Here is a 13,824-nt window from a genome sequence, read left to right as displayed (position 1 = left end):
AGCTTCTCCCTGCCTCTCCCCCCCCCCCCCGGGTACTTCCACCCTGGATGGAACGCGGCAAGAATCGAACGTTCCACCGCCTCCGCCCCCTCGTGTCGCCGCGTTCGGCTTCAGAACGTTGCAGTCAGCAAAGTTCCAAACGGAGGAGGGAGGGGGGGCGGCAAGGAAAAGGGGGACGGCGCTCGCTCGCTCGCTCCCTTTTCCCCTCGCCTAGGCGAAGCGCGCCCCCCAGTGGGCTGGGGCGCGCGCACGCGCTCTCTTTACCTTTGCAGGGTGCGTGCTTTCCCCGGTGCTGGCCAAGGACAAAGAGTTTCTGCCTGTGCATAGACGGCTTCTCTGCCCCCCCCCCCCGCCCCAAGTTTGCACCTCGGGTCCTTGCTTTGGCAACTCTTGTCGCACCTCACCATCATTTGTGCAAACATCAGGTGTTTTTTTTTAACCCGCCCCCTTCCTTCTTCATGTGCTGGCGGCAGCCGCTCAAGGGGGGAGGGGGGCATTTGCATCGCGGGGGGAGGAGTTGCAACCGTGAATCTTCTAGTACGAGCTGCCAGCCGTCTCGCGTCAGTGATAAAAATGGTCTTGGGGGCTCTTTCGCTCCCCTCTGTGCCCTCCTCGCGTGCTCAAACTGCTCTCCAAAACCTGCAAGAGGAGTGGGGGACGTTGGTTTATAGACGTGATCCGGTCTTGGGGGGGAGTTGGTGGGGGGCGGCGGGGGGTAATGGACTGCATCTGCTAGGCAACCCCAGCACCCGAAGCACAGGCAGAGCGGTCCCTGGCCTGTCCCAACTGCACTTCTCGAGTTTTAACTATTGCTGCTTAAGAGCCAAAGCCTGGCTCCGGACTCCCTCGCTGGGGGAAAAAAGTCAAAACTGTGAAACGCTTGCAGAGTTGGTGTGATTGGTTTGATGCCCAAGTCTGAAAACACAGGTATCTCTTACTGTTTTTCAACTTCAAACACAGATGTCGCCTTTTTTAAATAAAGAGAGGTTTTTTTGTGGCACCAAGACTAAACACACTGTATTGTACAATAAGCATTAGTGGACTAGAACCACTCGTGTCCAGTGAGCTTTCCTAGCCCCGGAGTCATAGAATCATAGAGTTGGAAGGGGCCATACAGACCATCTAGTCCAACCTTGAGTCACAGATAATTAGCCCATCCAGAGCTTGTAACTTGCTTCTTCTGGCCAAGTCTGGGCAGTTCTCCGTGCAAGGGGAAGGACACCCCCCCCCCCCACCCCAACATCTTTAATCTGTTCCTAATGTACCTAAACAAAAAATACCTCCAGAATTTGAAACCAAGCTAACACCTATTCCACCCCCGTTCTCAGAACTGGTTTTCCTGTCAGAGGGTATGGTGAAATACTAACTGCACTCGTATACCGCTGGTCTAGATAATTAGTGCCCCACTCAGAACAGTGAACAAAATCAGTGTTGTTATCCCCACAATTCACTGAGGCTGAGAGGAGTGGCTTACCCAAGGCCACCTACTGAGCTTGTGGCAGTAGCAGGATTCGAACCAGCAGAGTGCTGGTTCATAACCAACCACTACTAGAAGTAATGAGCGTTATGACAAAGATTATAAAAGATCTTGCATCTTCTGCACCCCACTGTTGAATTTTGGATTGAATTTTTCATCTTTCTTCTGCAAAGTCCCTGGCCGCTTATTTATTCGGCCATGGCTTCTCCAATGGTTGAAATGTTTGACAGTGACAGGGGAGACATTTGAAACCAGGGCAATTCAGCTTGCCACACTGATGGGTTTGGCTCTGGCCGGGGCGGTATTATTCATAAGGCTGACTAGGCTGAAGCCTAGGGGCCCCACAGGGACTAGGGGCCCGTCAATTTTTTTTTGCTAAGGCACTGTTACCTACACCCTAGGGCTCCAATGGTTAAAGGCCCATCGCACTCTGTGACATAGCAATACGTGTACATATATATATATATATATATATATATATATATATATATATATATATATATATATATATATATATATATATATATATATATACTTTCATAAGTATATATGAATAGAATTATTCAGGAGACCCTCAAAATGGATATAGGGCTATGTACTGCGAAAGACCAAAGTGCTGGAGGGGGCCTGAAATACCTGAAAGCCTAGGGGCCCGGCTAGGGTTGCCAGTTCCAAGTTGGGAAATTCCTGGAGATCTGGGGGGTGAAACCTGGAGAAAGTGGGATTTGGGGAGGGAAAGTACCTTGGCGTGGCATAGTTCCATACAGCGCACCCCCAAAAGTAGCCATTTTATCCAGGTGAACTGATCTCTGTGGCCTGGAGACTAGTTGTAATTCCGGGAGATCTCCAGCCACTACCTGGAGGCTGGCAACCCTAGGCCCGGCCATGGTTAATATGGCCCTGGCTCTGGCTTCCACTCCCAGGGCCAAACATAATTTCTCTAGGCCCAATAGCCTCCCTGCCTCAAGATCACACCTCATGAATTGTAAAAGGGAAAATTTATGTTCAAATCCCTGCTCGGCCATGGAAGTTGCTGGTTAACACTCTCAGCCTGACAAATACCAACAACTGCCCTGACCCTGACGGCCCAGGTTAGCCCAGTCTCATCAGATCTCAGAAGCTAAGCTTCTTGGATGGGAGACCTTGCCTTGAAAACCCTCCGGCATCACTCGGTCAGCTGTGACTAGGTGGCACCTCACACATCTGCAAAAGGAAGTCAGGAAAGCTTCCGCACTCCCGTCCTTCTGCGAGCTATGCAAATCAAGAGAGTATTTTTTATAAAGTTAAAAGGCGATGTTATAATGGAATGGTTCAGAAAGGGAACAGGACTGCAAAACTTTGTTTGTTTGCATCATTCATAGTCCACCTTTCTCTTTGAGACTCAAGGTGGATTACACAGTGTATCACTACAGTCAATTTCAATGACATTTCAATAAACAATGTAACAGGGTATATAAATGCAAACCCAGCAGAAATCCTATATAGAAATGCTGAAACAGGACATAAGCGATTCTAAGACTGACATATTAAACGTAAAAACGATCCAGTAGGATCCTGCTTAAAACAACAGATAGTACATAGTAGTACATAGTAGTCAAGTCTACTGATGCATCTCTTGAGACCACTACCTTATAGTATAGCCCTCCTGTCTGAGTAAAAAGCCCTCTTGAATAACGTGGTTTTGCATAGTTTGTGGAAAGCCACGAGAGTGAGGGTTTTCTAGACTTCTTTAGAACACCACCACAGAGAATGCACATGTATGGCCAGCTGTTGATTTTGCCCGTGCACAATATGGCGCTAGCAGAAGGCCCTGTTCAGATGAGTGAAGCTGCTGTGGTGGAACATAAGGAGAGAGGCAGTCCCATAGATATGTTGGACCAAGGCCATGGAGAGCTGTGTATGTGATAGCCAATACCTTGAGCCTGGAGACTGATAGATAGCCAGTGGAATGACTGCAGAATAGGAGTAACATTCATGCTCCTCCTATCTTCCGATAATACCTGAACTGCAGCATTCTGTACCAACTGGAGTCTCCAAGCTAACTTAGAGGGAGATCTGTGTACAGTGCATTACAGTAGTCAAGTCTTGATGTTATGGTATATGTATAGATAAAGAACAATATATAGAATAGAAGCCTAAGTAAATGACAATAAGTGTGTATAATAAGTATGTGTATAGCAGTATTGGAATTGATGTATAAAGGGGGGCAAATTGTTTGTCCCATATCGAAGAGAATAGAAGGAGTAAGATAAAACACAGGTTATCAAAATGAATATTATTAGTAGTTTTAATGAAGAAGATAGATTAAGAGGAGTTTATTTATATGACAATCTATATGACAATCTATATGTGAAAGGAAGTGGAAATAGTGCTTAGAAGAATCTGAAAGTATATTATAATAAATAAATAAAATAAGTATGAAGGGAGTAGAGGGAAAGTGGATAGGGGGTTGGAAAACTGTTGGAAGTCAACAAAAAGGGGGGGGAAGGGAGGGGGTTAGAATTAGAAAAAATTAAAGACTGTGATTATAATTGTTATTATATGTTTCTAATCCAATAAAAATTCTTTAAAAAAAAAAAGTCTTGATGTTTTCTACTTGTGTGATTCCATGTTTTGCATTGGTAGACATATCGTGTCTAATACTTGTTGTGTTGTTTCAAACTTTTGTAATCGTACCCCTATTGCATTGCTTTATTAGATGCCTCGTCCTACTGTTTGCATTGACTTACACTGAGTAATCCACCTGAGGTTTCAGTGAGAAAGACAGACTATAAATAAAGTAAACAAATCTACCTTACAGGGTTGTTGTGAGGATAAAATGGAGGAGAGGAGAATGATGTGAATTGCTTTGGGTCTCCATTGGGGAGCTAGGCTAGTTATAAACAAAGCAGATATATAAATATCATGATATAAATAGGCCCTATATTGCAGCCCCCAGCACAGTCTACAGTAAAATGTACCCATCCCGCACACGTACACACATAAATGTCCATTCCAGCTTAATTCCTATACTGCACCACTGTTTCCCAGCTCAGAATCAAAATTTCTCCCGGTTAGAATCAAATGAAAACTCAAGGGAAAGATGCTACCTAGACTGGGAGTTACAGTTCGATGCACTTATCTCTCAAAATGGGCCGCTGCTGTTCTAAACAGAATCTTGAAAAAGCAGTGGCCTCCATGTGAATAAAGACTAATTGATGCTCAAGTCTCTGGATTTGCAGCTGTTTGCTGGTCTCTAGTCAGTATTACTTAGGGAAGCCAAACACTCAGTTTACAGCCGTCTGCAAAGAGCTTGAAACCAAGAAATTTGCCATCTTTCCTCCCATCCAGCCCATGTGCCTCGCATTGTATCTGCCACATTGTGGCTTCCTTCCTCAGTTTCCCTACCTGTTGCTCTCTCTCATTCTGCTTCTGTTTGTGTCTCCAGCTATCTAAGTGAGGGGAGTTCTTGTGAAATTTTCTAAATAGATAAATACAAATCAGAGAATCCCAAGGCTTTGAGCAAACATTCCCCTTTCTGGGCCTGCATAGCAGCGCAGGGCTCTTAGTGTTGCTCAAAGGTTTATTTACACAACAAATGCACAGAGATCAAGTTGCTACCCTGAGATAACAACCTCTATCTACCTGAATACGGAACACCAAAGGCTGGCTGACTCATGGTCCCATTATGTAAAAACTATAAGAGAGGGTGTGCAGGATTCAGCTATGGGTCTCTATGTTTTTCACCAAACAACACATGGAATGCTTAATGCAAACCACAGTCCACTCATTCAAACTATCCACCCCCTGTTTGAGGGGGTGGATAGTTTGAATGTTCTTAGGTATGTTCATAGGTAATTGTTAAGGGATTACAAATGTTCATAGGTAATTGTTAAGGGATTTTTAGGAGCCCTCTTCTAGAATCTATGTGTGAACACATTCAAGCAAAAGACACACACACACACACACAAGAGGCAAATTTGCCTTGCTGTGCAGATTCTTTCTCCTTAACTGTAGAGAAGGAACTACTGGTCAGCTCAATCTTACAGTGAGGCGAGAAAATTCCTTCTAACTGTAAATGTTTTCTCTTGTTTCTACTTCACAACTAAGTTTTGGCCTTGGAAGAAGAGTTTCCCAGAGAGGTCTCGAACCCATAACCAAAGTATGACTTCAGCATTGAAGTGTTTACATTACAGTGAGATCTTGACTGACCTGTCAGTCAGACTTGTTGGGTGCCAGGTATCCTGGGAAATGTCATTCTGAAGAGCTATTTGTATTAACCTTTTTTTGATATTTTATTCTGTAAACAAATAGCAATTATTCTGCAAACAACTAGCATTAAGGGCATATCAGATCCCCTGATGTAACTGGTCTTTATGCATATGATCCAGAAAGAGAAGAAATATGCATCTGGGTTATTCTTCAACAATAAAGAACCCATTTTTCTTTATAGATAACTGATTTGATGTCTTAATTCTGTGTGAGGTTATTGGCTGAAGGGGGTTAAATTGGCACGCAGAGTGCTCTAAAATAAATCCCATTTGTTCTTATTGATGGTTCTACACATGAATGGAGGAGTACGTAGGTTCACTGTCTGCACATATTCCTAAGCTATTTCAACCACATATCACTCGGTGTTTCATTCTCATTGCACTTCACCGTGTGCTAGCATCTCTGTCCACTGGAGATAACAAATCTACTGTTGTTCGTCCACTGAAGCAGCAACACGGCCGAAGCTTGCATTCCCCTTGCTCAGAATATGAGTTTCGGCAGTTCGGACTGCTTACCTTCAATGTGAGGTAATGGCCCCGAAGGCTTCTCTAGTTCAAATTATCTGAGCCAGCAGGTCCCCTTCTGTGCCTCTAATGCACATATTCGTTTGGAAACGGGCATGGTCACTGTAAAAGTGCGCTTGTGGATTGCTACCATTCTTTATTGGTTCAAGCTAATGACTAAACCCTCCGGTTTAACTGGCCTAATAGCACGAGACTCTAGAGTACTGAATTAAAGAAATGGAGCGTTATTCTGGGTTATTATGGTTTCTCGAAACAGTTCCTGATGAATATGGAATACGACTCGGTCAAACCCTTCGCGAAACAAAGAATTCTGGATATTGAAAGGCAGTATGACTTGAGCCAAATTAAAGGTTATCTCCCAGGAATAGGAAATTTAAACCAAGTCATAATGATGCCTTACTTACAAAATGTGGATAAAGCTGGCTATAGGAGAGCAGTTACCCTCCTTAGAATGGATATGTTACTGTCCGCGGTCATAGAGGGTAAATACACAAAACAACCACTCGAGAAAAGAGTATGCGTATGTGGGGCTGGGAAGATAGAAACAAGGGGACATGTACTTTTTGAGTGCGAGCTTTATCAAAATATTAGAGCAACCTTCATAACTCCAATCTGCAATCAGTTCCCGGGAAGAAATGATAGGTTTTATCTAGAAAAACTTTTCGCCGACAAGGATCAAGAAATTACTCTAAAGGCAGCAAAATTCGCTGGGCAGGCCATACAGATCAGGAAGTAATTCATAGGGAGAAATATTTAAATATTTTATAACTTCAGGGATTTAAGTATTTAACAATTTGGTTTTAGGGAACTCAGGTCTTTTAAATATTTAAGAATCCGAACTCTGGAATTTTATTGGACAGCTCTGTAAATAATATGACTTACCTTGATTGTAGGTTGTATGTTATTACTTTTGGTCTCTGACCGTAATAAATATACTGATTACTATCTGAGCCAGAGAAGACCCTGCCTCCGGCTTCTGCTGCCCAGGTTTATGGTTGTATTGGAGGCTACGCCAATGAGCAGCCTGAGTCACTACACCCGAATGCACCTGAACAAACACAGCTGACATTTCCCAGAAATGCACTGCACTCTTGAAACAGGCACTGAGGAAGCAGGAGAAAGGCCATTCCTGACTACCTATTGGCTGGGTGGTCCGTCAGTCATCTGGCTGTCACCAGCAATGCCTGCTGCAGCTGCCATGCTTAACAAGAAAGTTGAGAAACTGAAGGGGGAGATGGGGGGTGACTTTGGTAAACCCTTTGCTCCCAATTTCCTTGTTAGGGTGCCATGATTTTTCTGAGCTCAAGATACAACTGGGACGGGAGTGAGTTACTGCCCAATTTTTTTTGGCAAATGCCTCTCATTTTCCTAGGCCCAATTGAAAATCAGAGCAGCGAGTCTTTCTCTAGAAAGTCTCTGAAGAGGTAGCATATACATTTTCTAAAAAATAAATTATAAAACAGAACAAAGTGAATCAGGATCTCTTGACTCGGTCAATATTTGCTGACTCTTCTGCATTGTGCATTGTTTTTTAAAAATTTTTATTTATTTATTTTTCAACAATATGCAATAGTAAATATGTATATGTATATGTATATGTATGTATGTATGTATGTATGTATGTATGTATGTGTGTGTGTGTGTATATATATATATATATATATATGCATTGTTCATTGTTATTTTTTCTTCTTTTGAATAAAATCTATATTAATCAATAAAATGTATATAAATAAATTAAAAAAAAGAAAAACTTGCTGACTCTTTCAACCCACCAGCTTCTTTATGTAAATGAAGTAGTTAGCTAGTCTGGTTTTTTTCAGTTAGTGTGTTTATCAAACATTCTTCTTCCTAATGGGACCCAAAGCCACTTACATAACAAATAAAAATACAATTAGGTACAATAAGAGAAGTACAATTTACAGTGCAATCCTATGGAGAGTTACTCCAGTCTAAGGCCATTGACTTCAATGGGCTTAGACTGGAGTAACTCTCCATAGGATTGCACTGTTAAGTACACACGCACACACAAACACGAAAGAAACAATGGGAAATAACAAAAAAGAGATTAAGAATTAAAGTTAATTCAGAACGTGTGATCCTGCGACAAGCAATTGCATAAAAAGCCCCCCCCCCCCCCGCCATGCAACTATGATCATTATTAATCTTTTCTTTATGGTTAGGAATTTGAACTTGGGGCCTCTGTCTGAGCTGGGATTTTAACCAAGGTCTCCTAAGTCCGAGGACAACAGTGCCCTAAAATAAATTACTGTGAATGAAATATTAATTCTGATAATGAAGTAATGGGAAATAACTATCATTATGAAAGTATGGCTAATCAATTATGAAGCAATAAGGAAATGTGCAGTTTGTGCTGGGTGGTGGGGGGAATCAAGAAATGTCACCAGGAGAATTGTGCTATTAGTCATAATGGAAAATCATTTCCTTCCTTTCTAGCCGTGCATTCAGCATTCTGATTACCACTGCTTTGGTGTACAATGTAGCCTAATCATAAGCATCAGTTGTGTATCTGGTATAAAAGCATATGACAATATTTGGAACTGACTTGATTTCCTTCGTTATTCTTCTTTTGCCCTTCTTTCTTTGTCATTGTAAGTCTTCTAGGCCAGGGATAAATAAATGTCTGCGAGGAAAAGCCCTATAATCTGTGAGGACAATTGTAAGTCATTGTAAATCTTCTAGATCGGGAATAAATAAAAGTCTGTGAGGAAAAGCCCCATAATCTGTGAGGATAATTGTAAGTCATTGTAAGTCTTCTAGATCAGGAATAAATAAATGTCTGTGAGGAAAAGCCCCATAATCTGTGAGGACAATTGTAAGTCATCGTAAATCTTCTAGATAAGGGATAAATAAATGTCTGTGAGGACAGGTCCCCTAATCTGTGAGGACAATCCTTCAGGACCTATAAGATCCAATGTGGTATAGTGATCAGAGTGTTGGTCTAGGGTCTGGGAGACACAGGTTCACTTCCCCACTCTGTCATGGAAGCTCTCTGGGTGACCTTGAGCTCGTCACTCTCTTTGTCTCTCTCTCAACCTAACCTACCTCGCAGGATTGTTGTTATGAGGATAAAATAGAGAAGGAGGTGAGAATAATGTTTTAAGTCACTTTGGGGAGAAAATGTGTGTGTGTTATGTGTTGTCAAGTTGCTTCCAACCTATGGTGACCCTAGGGATGAAAGACCTCCAAAACGTCCTATCATTAACAGCCTTGCTCAGATCTTGCAAACTGGATGCCATGGCTTCCTTTACTGAGTCAAGCCATCTCATTTTGGGTCTTCCTCTTTTCCTACTGCCTTCCACTTTTCCTAGCATTATTGACTTTTCCAGAGAATCTTGTCTTCTCAGGATGTGACCAAAGTTCAATAGTCTCAGTTTTGTCATTTTAGCTTCTAGGGAGAATTCAGGCTTGATTCGATCTAGAACCCACTTATTTATCTTTTTGGCCATCCATGGTACCTACAAAACTCTCCTCCAGCACCACATTTCAAACAAATCAATTTTCTTCCTGTCAGCTTTCTTCACTGTCCAATTTTCACATCCATGGGGAATACTGTAGTTTGGATTATTTTGATCTTGATCCCCAGAGAGACATATCTAGTAAATAAATGGAATTTAGACGTTCAACATGATTATGATGATGATATAGAATTTCATGAACATGGGACTAAAACTGGTATGTAGCTGACACATGAATGAAGAAAGAAGGAAATTGACACCTTGATCTCACAGAGGAGGATTTTCTACATATAAATAATTTCCTCTTTATTAAAATATACCATCACATGGAAAATAATTGGCACATTATTTATCTCACTTCCCCTGTCTCTCAAAAAAATGTTCAGAGTAACTTACATCTAGTCTAAGGAAGAAATTATATCAAAATATAGTATTAAAATTAAAACTGCAACAGAAGGAAGGCCTGGATGTGAGGGCCTTGACAAGACCACACCTTCGAAAGATGGCTGTATCTGACTTAAAATGAAGATGTGATATCAATAAATGAAAAGCCCCGGGTGAGATCGCAAAGTACATTTTCCATTAATGGAAGGGGAGGTTTTAATATCAATGGGAAATTTTAGGTAGTGTTTACTACATTGCTTTCTAAGTTTCATAATCCATTTTTATTGCATTGTTTATTTTATAAATTAGCTATTTGCTGCATTTTGTGGTGGTAAAAAATCCACCTTGAGTCTCAGAAAGGCAGATTAGACATGAAGTAAATAAATAAATATGTCTGTAGAATCGTGGTCTCTCTGTGTTTAATGGAACCATTTTTCTTACATCAGGGAGACCTCATCCATTATTGCTCGTTCTGGACAGCTAGGTACAGCTTCTTTTTTTTTTATAATTTTTTTTATTTTCATAACTACAAAACACTACACCAGACTATCACAAGGAAAGGGGAGAGGGAAGGGACAAATGGGGGTGGAAAAAGAAAAAGGGGGGGGGAATGAACTACAAACACTAAACGCTACACTTCAATGTTTCCCTTCATACTGTCATAATTCAAAAATAGCTCCATAGAATAATGATGGAGTGGTTAATCATACAGAGAATAAACATTTCAAATTCTGATTAAACTTTCCTCCCCCTTCTAGGTCCCGGACGCAATTCTCTCTGTGCAACCGCTGTTGCGGTGCTCTCCTCCTCCTCCCCCCCCCCCCTCCGGCTCCTCCTTTTCTTCGTTCTTGGTGCAGCAGAGTTCTGGGTTTTTATTCTCAAAATCCTTTAGTTGATCTTCTGATAATATCTTATAGGCCTGATCTTTATATCTGAACCATATTCCTTCCGGGAATAACCATTTGTACTTTATTCCATGGTCCCTCAGAAGAGCTGCAAACTTTTTATATTTAAAACGCCGTTTCCGGACTAGAAATGGAACGTCCTTCAAGATCTTGACTTTCAAACCCATAAAGTCCAAATCCGCATTGTATGAGTTATATAGGATGGTGTCCCGAATCTTTTTAGATGAAAAGTCAATAATGATCTCACGAGGCAACTGTCGCTTTGAGCTAGGTACAGCTTCTGTTGGTGATATTCCATATCTGAAAAGATGGATTTTTCTTCATGAAGATGACTGAAGTCTGGGCCAGACATTCCTGCAAATAGGTAAACAAAAGAGGAAACACTTAAGAGTTGCCATCAAAATTTAAAGTGGACTTTGTAACAAATGGAGGGGGTGGGTCTTTTTCAAGCAAAACATCTGAGGTATTTCAAGGGAAACCGAAAGAGCTGGAGAAATTTTTAGAGGTTTCTTGCACACCGGAATTCAGTCCTTTGTGGAAATCAAACATAGAAAGACCAGCAGAAATTGGGGAGGGGGTGTGTGTAGTTTCACACATCCCTAGATACAAACCCAAACATCATTTCTGTCACAATATTAGAAATGTGTGGACTGTATGTCTGAATTAAACACATTCTCTGCATAATTTATGCAACAAGGAAATTCATTCATGAACTCAGTTTGGAACCTGCCTACAGCATTTAAGCAAAGCATCTGCTTAAAATCATAACATTTCCTATTTATCCTGGCCTAAATAACATATAACCTTGTTATAAGATGTAGGGCAGGATTTGACAAATCAAAGGTTCATCAAGACAAGATGGGTTGGAGGTAATCTAACCTATGAACATTCTTCCTGAAGGACCAGATTTCTTCAGGGTACTGCAGAGGTGGACTGAGGAGGGAGAAACAGCCATGCAGGGCTACAACCTGACCTCAACCCCTCTCCTCGTGAGAGGCTGGAACAGGACATAGCTGGCCAAGGTGGGTGCTGTGAAGCTGGGCCCTTGACATGCTGAGTAGGTGTGTACTTCATGGCTGCAAGTCTAGGCCACACAGGTATGTCTCTTGCCATAGTTTGGTGGGGGAGGGGCACCCCTCACCAGAGCGATGGCAGGGCCAGGCAGACACAGGAGAGGACAGGCTGGCCTCCGGCTTGCAACAGCAGAGACTCACATCTGCCCCTCTATTTGAACAAGGGTGGCCCTGGTGGGGGGGTGGGAGGAGTGGTCTCCAGGCTGGTTGACCCTGGAAGGGGGAAACCCCCAGACAATCAGTCCACCAGGATGTTTGCTGGCAGCATGGACGGCCAATCCACCTTTGAGTACCACTAAGCCCAGTTCTCAAGGAGCAAACGGTGGAGATGGCCAAGTGCCTTTCCCCCAACTTAGGGTGGCTTACCAGCTATGACTAGACATGGGCACGAACCCAAAAACCGGTTCATGGTTTGGTGCCGACGACAATCCCGAGATCGCGAACCACAATGAACATTTTCCGTTACCGAAACGGTTAGCGGTTCACAGTTCATTGGGCGCGGAACGGCCCCCGTGGCACTTAGAGAACCCATATTCCCGGGGAGTCTTTTGCAGGCTTTCCTACAGTCATCACCCAAGTTTGGACAAGATTGCAAAAGGGATCTTGGAGTTATACCCTCTCCAATCCAAGGCCCCCAAGAAACTCCTACAAAAATCCAAGCTCAATTATACTGTCTGTCTCTCTCCCCAAAGGCTAGCAAGTGGCAAGCAAGAGCTCTGTCCCACCCCACTGTTCGCTGAAAGTGAAACCCAGCCTGGGAGCCCACGGCTATTTATATGCACAGGTCCCATTGAGCAATGCAGGAGGTCTGTGTTTGGCCATCAGAGCTGCCTATCAGGGTTTGCAGGGATGAGATTGGAGTGCCCATGACTAGAGAACCCTCCCTTCCCCCTCCCTCCCCTGGGTGTCTTCTCCCAACTTGTAACCACTTCGCAGCTCCATGGTTGGAAAGAAGACCTGCTGATCAAGGTAAGCTGGGCTTCCATTCGGGTTTCCTGGGCGACAGAAGGAGCACAGACAGAGTTCAGGCATTCCCCCGGCTCCGTTGCCAGGGGAATTGATCGCTGGCGCTTGACTGTCTGGCTTCCCGAACTGCGGCCGAACGCACTGAACCAGGCCTCTCCCGAATGCTGGTTCGTTGGCCGTGGACAATCATGAACTGCTGGATCACGATCGTGTGATCACCAATTTCGTGGGGTTTTGAAGTTCATTATGCGGTTCATGCCCTCTCTAGCTATGACCATTTCTGAAGAGAGTAGATCTGGACAAAGCTTGGTAACATCCAGGTTAGACTACTGTGACATGCTCCATATGGGGCTAACTTTGATAATGGTCTGAAAACTTCACCCAAAATGTTGCAAAATGCAACAAGGATGCTTATTAGAGCCTAAGACAAATACCACATCATCTCTGCATTATACCAATGATATTAGCTGCTAATCTGTTTAATAGCCCAGTCAATGCTGATATTGGCCTCTAAGCAGCTGTAGCACAGTGATTAAGTGGTTCAGCTGCAAATCAGCAGTCTGCTGGTTCAAATCTTACTAATACCACGAGCTCAGTAGGTGGCCTTGGGTAAGCCACTCCTCTCAGCCTCACCTCCCCAGCTGTATTGTGGGGATAATAATAACAATAACTTGTTCACTGCTCTCGGCGAGACACTAATCTGTCTAGAAGAGCAGTATAGAAGAACTATTATTATTATTATTATTATTGCTTCAGAACATGCAT

This window comes from Eublepharis macularius, chromosome 2 (assembly GCF_028583425.1).
Source record: "Eublepharis macularius isolate TG4126 chromosome 2, MPM_Emac_v1.0, whole genome shotgun sequence".
Classification (NCBI taxonomy): Eukaryota; Metazoa; Chordata; class Lepidosauria; order Squamata; family Eublepharidae; genus Eublepharis; species Eublepharis macularius.
Note: the sequence above shows the minus strand (reverse complement) of the source record.